We start from the raw sequence: 13,387 nt of genomic DNA on the forward strand, positions 1-13,387 counted from the left end.
GAATTCTGCAATAAATATTCCTGATTATATTATATTACATGCTTTGATAAGGTATGATAAGACACATGTACAGAAATGATTGTCATGAAGAAAGAAGTTTACTCTCACAGATCCCTAGAAACAGAAGGTGCAACAGATGCTCGGGTCCCCTGGGGAAACACCCAGGTCAGGAAGCAGAAGGGGAAGAACACATGACTCAGAGCACTTACTGGGGTTGTCAAACGAAGGAAGAATTGGCAGGATGAGTATGATGTGTAATTTTAGGATTAAATAGAGTTATTTCAGAGTGCTCTGAGCTAAAGGGATATTCCCTAATTGTCTAGTCCCTGGTCTTGAGGTGATCTGAAGGGTATATTGATTTGGTGCTTGAGTTTTGATAAAGGAGTTGGTTGGGGAGGATGAGCTCTGGGTTAGTTGATTTGTATACGAAAGCCCTCTGGAAAGGGAGTCATTTTCTGTCTGTAGGAATAGCCCTAGGAGGGCAGTCTCTCCAGAACCCAGGCACAAAATGCCAAAGCATCAAGAAGAAGAAAACATCATTGATACACTATATTGATATAAATTATTTTCTGATAGTTCTTAATGCAACACTAAGCCAGCATTTAAGCTTAGCTGTCATCTTCTCTAGTAATGGGAGTATTCCTTTTTGAAAATAAGAGCTGTACGGGCCAACCCCAATCTCCAGGTGCAAAGCTTGTTACTGATCTTGGATAGAATTTTTGAGAAGTACTCAGGGATAGGCAGATTTTCAGGTATTGAAAGCAATTAACATCACCTGTAAAGCCATGAGTATTCAAGGGAGACTGGTGTTTTTATGTATTTAATAAAATAAATCTGCTTATGACTAGCTGACTTTCAGAAGTGAGAAACTACAGTGAGTTGTATTGAAAAAGTATATTTATTGATGCAAGTTGTGGACTGGTTTAAAACTGGTCTGATGCTATGAACAGTCCTTTTCAAGCCAGTGCTATGAAAAGTCTATTTACTCTCACCCACTAGAACATAAGCCCCTTGAAAGCATATGCTCTGTTCATTATTATATCCCAAAACTAAAACAGTGACTTTTATGTAATAGTTACTCAAAAGGCATTTGCGTAGCGTAGGGCCTGGGGAATGTACACTGAAAGGGATGCCTAGGAAGGAAGAAAGGAAGGAAAGAAGGAAGGAAGTGAGGGAGGAAGGGAAAGTATTTGTTCAATGAATGAATCTATCAAACTTAAGATTAGCCACTTACCTGTTCCATGAACTGCCTCCAAACATTCAAACAGTTATAATTTGGGTTTCTTCTGTAAGGGGTCTAATTTTATTGACCCTACAAGGATGGTGGGAGGATTAAATTAGCTTTTGCATGTAATACATTTGATAAGATTCCTAATATATGGAAAGATTTCAATAAAGAGTGGAGGCAAGGTAGTAGCTTCTGTTTTTCTTGTTATCACTAGATGGCAAGATGTTATCACTGAGTTTACTCCCCCCATTGTTTTGGAGTGAATCTTAAATCCCTCCAAGTCTCATATGTTGCAGACTTGGTCCCCAGCTGAAGATGCTGTTGGGAAGTGGTAGAAACTTCAGGAGTTGGGGCCTCGTGGGAGGAAGTCAGGTTTTGAGGGGAGGGGGGTTGCTGTGGAAGGGGATATGGAAACCCTGGTGCCTTCCTGTCTCTCTAGCTTCCCGGCTGCATTGAGGTGAGCAGCGTGGGTTCCACGCACTCCTTGCCATGGTGTTCTGCTCACCACATCACTAGGGACAAGCAACCATGCACTGAAATCATGAGCCAAAATAAATCTTTCCTCCTCTTAAGTTCTTCTCAGGTATTTTGTGACAGGGACAGAAAGCTGACTAATACACCCATCGTGTTTTCCAGTATCCTTACTGACATCCCACTACCTATAACATGTTCTAATTATTCCAATACTCCTCTATGCTGAATTATGCAAATGTATCTTTCTATACCTCATTCAGTTGGGACCTGTTAAGGTAACTCTTGAGAGCTAATATGGCTCATAATGCCATATGAATTCATTTCCTTTACAGCACCTATTTCTTTGCCTGAATCCAAAATAATGACCAATGGTAGGACTCAGGTTCTGAAGCCACTTAGTGAAGGTTTTTAGCAGGAAGGTAGAACATTGTCTATCATCTTTGAACTCACCTTTGGTAATATTAGGAAGGCCAAATTTTGTGCCAGTCTATTACATTTTTTTGCAGTACCTGTCTCACAGTGGCACATGTATTAGACACTCGTTTATACACCAACTTGGGGCTGAGAGAAGTCTATCTGTCAGAGACGTAGGTTTGGAAATCAAGTAAAAAAGTTTTAAAAAGTGTCATCTGACCACCAGAACAGTTATCCCTCATCCTTCTGAGAGCAGTTGAAGTGACCTAGTGATGTCTGCAGAAGCTGCACTTTTAAGTAGGCTGAGGATGAAAAGCACAATACATCCAAAGACTGGATAAAGGCAAGTGTGATAGTTGCAGTTGTTGCTTTTGTTTTTAAAAGGAAGTAATTGAAGGTAAATTATTATATACGGAGAGAAAAACTCCAAGAGCATGTAAGAGTTTCAAAAAATGATGGAGTAGATGATTAATTAAGCAAGCTCTCAAAGGGGTTTAAGGTTACAAATATACGCTAAATTGATTGATGTAAAGAAATGGTGATCATAATTAGGAGTCAATAAAACTAACGAAAAAGGTTTACTGAACAGATCCACAATGACTATTTCCTTAACTTAATGCAATCTCAAAGTTTTCATCCACCATATGTACAACTAAAAACCACCATGGATATCTTCCCTCACACTTCTCATAGTGATAATAAAACTGCAATTCTAAAAACTAGATATTGTGTTAAATTCTTTGCATGCATTGACTCAATTATTCATCATATCAATACATATGCAAGATTTTTTGATGAAAGAAAATAACCAAGGGTAATAGGGGTAAATAACTTACTCAAGAGACATGTAGAAAGTGAAGTAACTGAGAAATGGTTACATGTGTATAATCCAAAAACTCTCTACCATTATGACCATGGCTGACAGGGAATCAGGGTTCAATTAAAAACAGTTTTAAACAAAAAATTTTACCCACTTGCTTAAGTATTTTGCTATATAGCATCAGAATCAAACAGGAGTAAACATCTGTCATTTATTCAGTTGTATCCACTCCTAACTTTCAGGAGTACCCATCCCCCCTCAATGTGTATGATTATGGTGAGGGTGACTATATGGACTTTAATTTATGTGCCAAAATATCTGGCACAGGACTGAAACTGTTCAAACAGGCACCCCTTTTCTCTAGGCAGAGTGAGACATTACTTAAGCTGAGATAATCAGACAATTTCAGAGACCGAACTCCTGGATCCAGCCATGCCTGAGATCACATTCTTCAGGACTTACAAGAATAAATTAATTCCCTATTATGTGTCAGCCAGTTTAATTTAGGTCTATCACTTATAGCTCAATTATTCCTAATAAAATGAAGTAGTAAAAAGAAGAGAATTTGAAATCACAAAAATTAAGATTCATAGCCCATCTCTCTAACCTTCTAACTAACCTATTTCTGAACTTCCTTGAATCTCAACATCCTGGTCTCAAACCATAGGGTAATATTATTATAGAACTGTATAATAGAACAGACTCATGGATAGTCTATGTTCAAATCTCGATTCTGCAGTTACCTGCTGCGTGTCTGTGGACAATTTATTTTTCTCCCTTCATTCCTTCCTTCAAACTTTCCTTCTTACAAATGCTCCCAAGAGAACCTAAAGATATGTACAACAAGCTCAGTAAAGTATTTATTGAGAATTTAGTATTTGCAGAAAAATGAGCTAGTCACCAAGAAATGCAGAATAGTTCAGTAATTATGAGGAAATAAAAAATTAAATAATAGTCACAGGAATTGAACCAATCCATGTGGCAGCTGGCCCTGTCCATCTCTTTGAGATCCTTCTGAATTACCTTGAACTGCTTCCCTACAACCCTGTTCCATGGTTATGACTGACAGAAGTGTTCCCTATGATGTCTCCCAGTTCCATATGAAAGAGAAAGGTTTTATAGTTTCCTGACTTTGGGGACACTGGCTTTCTTATGTATGCTTGGTTAGGCACCATTTTAATTTGCATAACAAAATTACCTAACCCAAGCATTTGTAAAATTGTAATCCACTACTGAAGGTTTCAGTTGGATCCCAAGAAGGGGCTCCTATGCATAATAGACAACTTTCCTCGGATCTCACCACCTCCTCCATTGCCCCTCATTTTTCTCCTATGAGTAAAATTTATAGATTATGGACTTGAAAATATGGTAATTCAGTGAGAGTTCCAGATTCTTCTCCTGCCATCTCATGAGGGAGACTTTCCCTCTGATGAGTAAATAATACATATCAACTCTGTTTCCTCTGATTTGGAGTTGATTCTTGCTTTACTCCAATGGCACACTAAAATATTTTTTCAATAGTTAGCTTTCCAATGGCAATGTTACTGCTACTTATCAAAGCAATGAGTTTTGGTTTTTTGGGTTTTTTTTTGGTTTGTTTTTGGTTTGTTTTGTGTGTGTGTGTGTGTTTTGTTTTGTTTTTTTTTTGTTTTGTTTTGTTTTTGTTTTTGTTTTCCTTATAAAATGGTAACAAGATAAGAAAGAAAGATAGAGTACTACCAGAGTGTATAACAAGTGATGTAACCCAGTCCAACAGATAAGAAAAAGGTTTCCGGACCTAGCTGAAGAATGAATAGAATTCAACCAACAACAGGAGAAATGAGAGGCATTTCAGAAAAAGGAAACAATATATCAATGCTTATTTTAATTTAAAGAAAGACACTGAAACATGGAACATTTTCCAATGTTCAGGGATAGGCAGAATTAATATAGTTAGAATGGCCATATTACCAAGAGCAATCCATAGATTCAATACAATTCATATTAAATAAAGAAGAAAGAAAATTAGAGTAAAAGGTTAACAAAGAAAAGACAATAAAGTAGAAGCCAACTTTATAGCATAGAATTCATGCAGCAAAGTCCTAAACAATTGCCAGAGGTGAGCTATAAATTCTAGAGTACTTGTTTAGCATAAGTGCAATTCCCAGCACCACCACCACCACCTCCCCACATCCACCAAAAAAAAAAAAGACCCACCAAGATATACTCACCCCAGCCCATGATGACTGATGACTAATGAGTAAAAATCATGTAAACACACACTGAACGCTTGCTTGTATTATCCCATTCAGTCATTACAAGTCTATATAGTAGATACTATTACCACCATTTGCTAAGCTGCTTGGTGGTAGGGCCAGGAGTCCAATCCAGTACAACCTTTTGGCTCAAGAGACCTTTCTCTTAGGCATCACAGGGCTTCTGTGCTCTTTACTTCCCTAGGACAATGCTGAATGGAAAGACTTTATTATTTGCAGCTCATGGAGAGCTACTCTTCCATAACATCATCTAATCCACTGCCTGGTACAGCTGAAACACTTGAAAATTTCCCTGAATTCATGAAATGTTCTGTATTTGGTCAAACCATGTTTCTTTCCACTATAGATAACACAAAGAACATTCTTTAATACACTAATATTATTTTTTCATTACTAAAGTCATGATAATGAGAATTGTGACCCATTAAATTTTGTGGTCCATGTGGAAGAATTCTTGATTCAACTTGTAATGTCTTTTTAATAATCATATTGATGATGCCAGATAATATATTTTAATCACCGTCATGCATAAAAACTGTAAAATGATCGGTAATCTAAGGAGTTGAGAATTCAATTAGATTACCCATGAGAACACGGATTCACACACACAATGCTCTGACAATGTCTGTGTGGATATGATATGGTATGTGCAAACAAGCCTTTCAGCCCTCAGGCATTCAGCAGAGCATCTTTGCACAGTCAGTCTAGACACAAGTATCAGAAACTATGGGAAGACTAGAGCAAAAACCAGTTCAATTTCCAAAGACCACACCTTGCCCTTCTCCGCCTTGCCCTCAGGGGCTTTCCACCTTCACTCTTTCCTGTCTTTTCATTTTTTGTACCCGCCCACCCCCACAATCAACTTACTCTTCCTTGCCAGTTGCAGAGTGCCTTGTACAGAAAGCATTATAAGGCTAGATTGCCAAAGCACTGAATTTTTAAACCCTCTAAATAGGACATTAGTTCATAGCTTGAATGTTTTGAAATCTGATCAACACGCCGTTTCTCAATACATTAAGCAAAGCAAGCAAAATTAGTCTGCTTTATGTCAGGTGCTTAGCACAAATCCCTTAATAATGTGCTTGAGTGCAGAAACCATTAATAAATGCATAATTCCCTAAGACAGGCTTGATTAATTAAGTCATATGTGTATCCTTCTAATTAAAAAAAAGAACATTAGGCAGATGAGTGGAATTTCTGAGTACAAAATTCAAAGGCATCCTTTGAAGCCTTTTGCCTTTCTCTTCAAGATGAAAGGAGCTCTGCTGGTTATTGTAGCTGCCAACAAACAGTTATAGCATGGGCACAAAGCACCCAGAACTCTGTGTCTTATTAAAAACAATTTGGTATTCATCTGCCAATTTGTAACTCAGTTCTCAATCAGGGGCCTGTCTGATTAAGTCAGGCAATTCAAATTTGAGGGGGCAGCTGGTGCTGCTATGCAAATAAACAGATGAGGAAGAAATGGGACCAATGAATCAACAAGCAGATGGTAAAAAGCCAAGGCCTTCAAAGAGCACTTGAATTTTGTTTCCTCTCTGCTTCCCATCACCCTACATCTCATAGAATTTATATTCCAAGGGATTATAAAGATTACCACTTGGTTTGATAATCAAAATAGAACAGTTTCTAACATTGAGCCATTTAGCATTAAGGATTTACAGAAAGAGAGGATAGATAGGTCATGGAATGCTATGTTAAACGGTCATCTGCTTCAGTAATTTCCCTTTTTATTCTAAATCAGTTAATTAACTACATAATGGAATTCAGACACTAATATATGCCCATCTTTATTTCTTTTTTTGTGTGTGCTAAAATGAAGATGTAACATTTATTTAGAGTTGGTAATATCTCAAGAATTGTGACATGGCTATACCTACACATATACAACCACACATAATCCTATTTAAAGCATGCAACAAAACTGTGGGGTAAGTGCTATCATTCTGTAAAACTTTCTATTGGTGCTTTATAATTAAACATGATAGTGGAGTTCATTGTTACCTATTTGTACAAGCTCAAAATGTAACAATGTGATTTGGAATTTCATTCCCCTGCCCTGCTGTTCCTCACTCCCCCGTCCCCATCTTTATTTCCAGCCAAGTGTTTCCACGTGAAGCTGCAGCATTCCTCAAAAGAGTAAAAGGTCTTCCTCATGGGTCACAAAGGCAGGGAAGCAAGGTCCCCAAAAGGCATCTTTACAATTATTATGACCATGTTTCCTCATGACTGAATCACTGGCATATATCCCTACTAACTTGTGATCTTTTTGCTGTGATGGATTCAGGCATTAATCATCTGTCCTTATCTGAACTGTCTTTATTTGGAAAATGCTCACAGAGTCTACCTTTATTTCAAGACATCTTGAATTTCAGATACAACTTCTCACAGTCATGCTGTCTGAAGCCTCATCATAAACACCTTCATTAATCTCAGTCTTTCATCTGCCAAAATTTTTCCTTTGGCTTGCTTTCCTCATCTTGATATCAAATAGATAGGGCCACATCATGTGGATTGTGCTGTCAATCACATGATAATAGATACAGTTGGAAATTGGTAAAAGGTTGGAAATAAGCACGATATTACTTGAGACACATTGTAGGAACATAGCACACTGGTTCTTAAAATGACTTCTTGGAAATTTTGAGAAATTGCTTTTAGCACTTTGACAGCTGAGAGATTTTCTTTAAAATATGGTTGCAAGTCATTGGTTCTAGTAAGAGGAAGGAGAACATTTTCCTTTAGATAGGCAAATATTTAGACAGAACCAATCGATTTCAAGGAGTATTGAATTCAAGGGTTTGCTTCTTTTTAGAAATGTACAAATCAAAATATTTTAAGTGTTTGTTTGTATTAAATATTTTTGACCCAGGTATTTGAATATGAGTTTCCTGTTGGCTTTTTTACTATAAAGTATTTTTTCATAGTCATATGTTACTCTCTTGGAATTCTGAATATTATGACACCAAATGCTTTGGAGAAACTTGGTATCAGTACCCAACTGAACCTTTTGGCATCAAGCAAGGCAGGGCTTAGTCATACCACTTTCTCAATCAAACACTATGAAAAGAATCATGTAAACCAGTATAATCTCTCTGTGTTTGTCAGCTTTTAACTACTGTAACCAAAAAACCTGACAAAAACAACTTAAGAGGACAAAAAAGTTTATTTGGGCTCATGGTTTCAGAAGTTCAGTCTACAGTTGGCAGACTCTATCACTCTGGGTTGAAGGTAAGGCAGAGCATCATGGAGGAAGGGCATGGCAGAGGAAAGCAGCTCAGCTCATGGCAGCCAGGCAGTAGAGGGAGAGAGGGCAAGAAAGTGAAAAAGATAGAAAGAGAAGCCAAGGACAAAATATAATTCTCAAGGGCATGCCACCAGTGACCTACGTCCTCCATCCATACCTTCCTTCACTTCTCACCCAATAATCCAATCAAATTATTGATTCATCAAATGGATTAATCCACTTTTTTAGGTTATAGCTCTCATAATCTAATGTTCACTTCACCTCTGAACATTCCTACATTGTCTAACTCATGAGCTTTTTTCAGAGACACCTCATTTCCAAACGATAACATTATAGAAGTAGCACTGCTATGTAATGTCTATGTAATGTCTCTCTTTTCCTTCAATAACAAAAAGCACCAGAGACCTGGATAAAAAGTCAATTTCTGAAATCTGTAACCAATACGAACATGTGCTAGAAAGAGTCTAAAAATGCCATCCCACATATGTACTCCCCAACTTGTACCACTGAATTCTTTTACTTCAGGGTTTCTATTATCTTTACACAGTGCTTATACCTGTTCTCATCTATTATTTTAGCTTCCCACTAGCTCCTGACCCTCACACATTAAGTCTATTTTTATATTTCTTTCCTGGTTTCACATTAGATTTTTCTAAGTCAATTGCCAGCTTAATTATTAATCCTTTGAGAGAGTTTAATTATTTGACTCTAATCTCTTGTTTTCTGCCTGCTTATAAGAATTTTCTCTTTGTGTTTAGGGAGTAAATTTTTATTTATCCTGCTAAACTAGTACTTCCTGATATGTGACTTGGTGTCTTTAATTAGGCTTAGAAATTTTTTGACCATTATCTTTGCAAATATTGCTTTTTCCAGTATTCAATGTCCTTGCCTTAAAAACTCAGCTGTAAGTATATTAGATTGTCATCATAACCTCTATGTCTCATATCTGTTTCCAGTATTTTCATCCTTTTGTCACTCATTAATTACTTCCCTCTGAAAATTTTCTTCTGACCTACTTTCCAGTTTGTGAATCTCTCTTCATCAGAGTCTATCATGTTCAGTTCTTGTGTTTTCAACACTGTGCCCAAAATATCTGACAAGAATACAACAAGGGAATAAAAGTTGTATTTTGGCTCAGTTTGAGAGGTTTCAGTCCATAGTCAGCCAGCTCCAGTGCTCTGAGCTGAAGGTGAAAAAGAACACCATGGTGGAAGGGTGAGACAGAAGAAAGCTGCTCAGCTCGTGGCAGGTGGGAAGCAAAGAAAGAAAGAGATAAAAGGGCTTGGAGATGGGCTGGGGTTGTAGCTCAGTGGTAGAGTGCTTGCCTCCCACATGGGAGGCCCTGGGTTCGAACCTCAGCACCACATATAAATAAATAAAAATAAAGGTATTGTGTCCATCTACAACTAAAAAAATATTGAAAAGGTGGGAGGGGAGAGCTGAAAGAAGATAAGCCCTTCTAAGACACACCTGCAGTGACCTACTTCCTTCAACTAGGTTCCATCTCCCAGTAGACCTTTTGACCATCTATGGATTAACACATTTAATGGATTAATACACTGAGGTGGTCAGAACTCCTATGATCCAATCACAGCCTAAAAGCCCCACCTCTGTACACATGAGACTTTGGGGGATATTACAAATCAAACCCATGATAGTATCTAATCCACAATTTTAGTTGTATATTTTTAGTTTTAGAAATTCCATTCAGTATGTGTGTGTGTGTATAATATTCCTGCTTTCTGACAAAATTATCAATCTGATTATTTTTATTGTTTGTCAAGCATTTTATTTGTAACATGGTTTACAGAAATAATTTGAAGTATAAGATTAGAATATCTTTCACCAGAGAGAAATTAAGGTCAACTTTGGCATATAGCTAAAGGAATTAGCAATGTGGGTTTATTTCATTCTACTTTCAGGAACTTAAATTATTTACAATGGCAGTCCAAGAAGGCATGACCTCCAAGTCCCTTTATTCTTAGGGTTCAGCTCTTTGGGCTCACCAATCTACCCACCCCTTCTCTCTGGCCCAGGACTCCAATTCCATTCTCACCATGTGACACTTTGAAAACACAGCAAGCTGCTCTACCAGTCCCTCCAGAAAGAACAAACAACCCCAGAGGCAAAGTAGCCCAAAGCTCAACTCTGGGCCTCTCTACTCCCACAGATACTAACCCAGTTATTCTTCATTGTTTTTTGTTCCCCTTGCCTACAAGATTTTTAAATAATATTCTGTCCAATATGTTAATATTCTGTACTACTTTCGAAATTGTCCTAATTCAAGGAATTTATACCTTAAATCAGCTTCATTCTAAATATTGAATTTATGATTCCCTCCCAGCCTCAGCACCATAATAATAATAACAATGACTGAGGATGTAGCTCAGTGGTAAAGTGCCTCTGGGTTCAATCCCCAGGACAAAACAAAAAAAATCTCTGCTATTTTTCCTCTGGCCTAACTCTATGGCCTTGAATAAGCAGCATCCCACAGGTAAAATTGCACCTGACTATATTAGATCAGCCTGCCAAATCCATGACTCCTGCCCCATATACAATACTGTCCAAGAGATAGAAGATGAACATATAAAAGTTAATTTCCAAATTGTAATGTGCAAATAATTCCATATTTAACTCAAAATTACTGTTTGTTATAAATTATCTTAAATGTTTTAAATAGAAACATTTTACCCTCATATTAAAGAGTAACAAAAGAATTTAAAAATACAGATTATAAAGGGAGCTGAGGAAAAAGTAAGTGAAATAGACTTAAGAACTTCAGGCCTTGTGAAAGAGAAAGAGGGAGAAAAAAAGGAGAGGGAGAAGGAAAGAGATTTGGTTGATTATAAGGAGGTCAGAAAAATATTCCCAAATCCAGGACAGACGGGGTAAATTTTTCTGAGAGATATATAATTTGATCCTTTCGTTGTGTCATTAAGGCTCAAACTACTAGTGAAAAACAGCAGCCCTGAACTTCAGACTTTTGTTTGCGTTCCCATAATTCAGTTTGGAGATGTGGCCCTAAAGAGAGAGAGAGAGAGAGAGAGAGAAAGAGAGAGGAAGTAATAACAATGAATAACTCTCATTCTCTCTCACAGCTTCAATGCCAAGTTTTCTCCCTCAAGGAAATCTGAGTTACAAATCTCTAAACAGACAGGTTTCTAATGGAGACAGAGACAGGTCAAAAGGCACCACGATAATTTGATAAGGACTTAGGAAAGTCTATCATTTTAAATAGGGTAAAAGGTTTTAAAAGGTATTTGTTTAGAACTGATTTATTTAGACCACTACTGACTTCAGGAAGATGAAAGACAGCATTGGCTGGTTATTTAGTCTCTCTAAAGAGGAGGTGATAAATTTCCGACATATGTTTTACAACTGCTGCTGAGGGAAGAATTACATGCATATTATAATTCAATTGCTTCTTCAGCCGACCAGGAACTTAGGGCCTGGTTTGTCCTCCCTGGTTTGTCCTCCTGGTGACTCCATACTTGATGAGCACGCAACAATTATGTGCGTAAGTTCCAGGACCACCCCACTGAGAACTTTCTGTGAAAGTTATGGTAATTTATAACCTCATGCTAATGTCTAGGGCTCTCTCCAGAGCAATTACATAAATATTTTTAACTGCACTGTCCTCTTAAACACACACAACACAACTCATCTTAAGTAGGCCAAGGTCGTTGGTCATCTCCACTCAAGTTTTAACACAGTGTGGCAATCTTAAATTTCTTCAGTTAAAAACATCACACGTTCAGGAGTTGCAAAAGGTCCTCTGCTGTTCCTGTGAGCTGCATAGAGGGTGCTAATGCCCCACAGGCGTTTCACTCCTCCTTGTTGCCTGTGCTGGCTAACTCCACAGAACAACTGGCAAATGATACCAAAGATATGGACTTAGCCATATAGAAAAAAAACGAAAGTCTAGGTACTAACCCTCAGCTTTATGTGTTCATACTTCCTCATACAAGGAAAACTGAAAATGACAGTATAAATTAAGCATGACCCTTTGGGACTATGCAAAAATGTACCTTCTTTCTCCTCCTCCAAAAAAAAAAAAAATCTGTAACAATGCACCAATGGCTTTCAGAAGCATGAAATAGAATAAGCATAAAATAATATATGCACCACCTAAAACAAAACTGGGAATAACTGTATGAGGAGTGTAAAGAAGAATACAAGATATAGAGAGAGACAGATAGACATCAATATAGATATACATAGAAGTACAGACTCAATTGCTTTAGCAAAGCAGGGAAAATTTTTAAGATAGTAGTTTCCCTAAGAGAACCTTTTAACATCTCCCTTACCAAAAAAAAAAAAAAACTGGAGTCTTAAATTAAAATCTCTTCTTGAGCTGCTTCTCTTCTGGACTTAGTGATAGAACATTTGTGTTGCATGTACAAGGCCCCACCCAACACAAACTAACAAACAAAAACTCTTATGTTACCCCTGAAGAGAATAGGTAGGGGTAGCTATAATCAATTTTAAAATTTTAAGACATGTTGGAGAGTAAATTTTCACTGAATGTTAACATTACACTGATCTGTATTGTAACACATTAAAAACAAAGAGAGCCAACGCTATCGAGCTATTTATGAAACTATATATTTGATCTATGAACTTTGAATAATTGCAGAAATGGGGATGGTGAATGTCGTCACCTAACATGAAAATTCTGATAGAAAGTCGTGTTCTCTCCTACACTGACTCTCACAGACTATGTCCCACTCACATCCATTCTCCCCCATCCCAATTGTCCTGACTTCTACAGATAGCAATAGTAGCTCTGTTGCTCTCTGGCTTCCAGTTATGTTCAGTCAATGGGAGGTAAGAGCCTGGAAGTTGTGAGGAAAGAGATTTGGGGGTATTTATTCCACCAGCCACTTCCTGCCAGCATGAATTGCCAGCAGCTTTGGTCCCTTGCTGATGGTGATAATTCATGTTAATTC

The sequence above is a fragment of the Marmota monax genome, unplaced genomic scaffold (assembly GCF_021218885.2).
Source record: "Marmota monax isolate L192 unplaced genomic scaffold, Marmota_monax_Labrador192_F-V1.1 WCK01_AAM20220418_F8-fsc00172, whole genome shotgun sequence".
NCBI lineage: Eukaryota > Metazoa > Chordata > Mammalia > Rodentia > Sciuridae > Marmota > Marmota monax.